Source organism: Manacus vitellinus, unplaced genomic scaffold (assembly GCF_001715985.3).
Source record: "Manacus vitellinus isolate BGI_N305 unplaced genomic scaffold, ASM171598v3 scaffold_47_pilon, whole genome shotgun sequence".
Classification (NCBI taxonomy): domain Eukaryota; kingdom Metazoa; phylum Chordata; class Aves; order Passeriformes; family Pipridae; genus Manacus; species Manacus vitellinus.
The window spans coordinates 2949458-2950405 of record NW_021940585.1 but is presented as its reverse complement, the minus strand read 5'-3'; positions in this window follow the sequence as shown (position 1 = coordinate 2950405).

Here is a 948-nt window from a genome sequence, read left to right as displayed (position 1 = left end):
CTGGGACCTGGGGTCAGACCTGCAGTGTGGCCGTGCAGCCTCCCAGGCCCAGCCCTCCCCAAAAATCCTCCCCCACACTCCCCAGGGAGGCTGTGCTGCCTCCCAGCACCAGGGATATTGTCACAGGGGTGAGCAATGTGCCTGTGGCACCTCAACAGCCGCCACTATTTGGAAATAAATTAATTATGCATGAGCTGGGGTCAGGAGAGTCACAACATTAGTTTCTAATTATTTCTTATTTGCTTTCTTAGAGGCTGAAAAAACATCCTTTGGAACAGAGACACTGAGGTTTGAAAGGTGTCTTTGGCCTGCTGGCAGTCCTGACACAGCCTTTTTAGAATAACTTTGTCTTTATAAATAGAATTTGGGCTTGTCAGAGCTGCTTTTTGGGTGCAGAGGAGGGGCTGAAGGAAGCACAGGAGGGACTGGAGCTCAGCTCAGCTCCCTCCTTGTGCTGTAAAGCCAAAGTGCTGTAAGTTTTGTGCTGGTCATTTGTGGGGGAGTTAATTGTGCTGCAAGAAGGAGTCTTACACACTGAGTAAACAGCTCAGCCCACCTTTAATAAGCAGTTGCAGCTTCTCTCTCTTGCACTGGTGTGAGTGGACAGGTTGGCCCATCAAAGGGGTTCCTTTCCATGGTGTGTTTCTGTGCCTGACAACAACCCCAGAGCCTGAACCTGCTGCTCTGTTTGGGTGGAAAACAGGCCAGGAGGGACTTGTGGGGCTGCAACGAAGGGAGGAAAACAGGATGTGCCTGGAAATGTGGGTGGGTAAAGCAGAGCTCTGGAAGAAACAGTTGTAGGACTACTCAGGGGGTGGTAGTTTTACTAAAGGTTTTACTAAGGGTTTTACTAAAGGTAAAACTGCCTGACTTGATGCAGATGAGGTACAGAAGAGCAGGCAGCACCCATGGGATGCAAGAACCTGGGAGCAGCTCCTTTTCTGCATT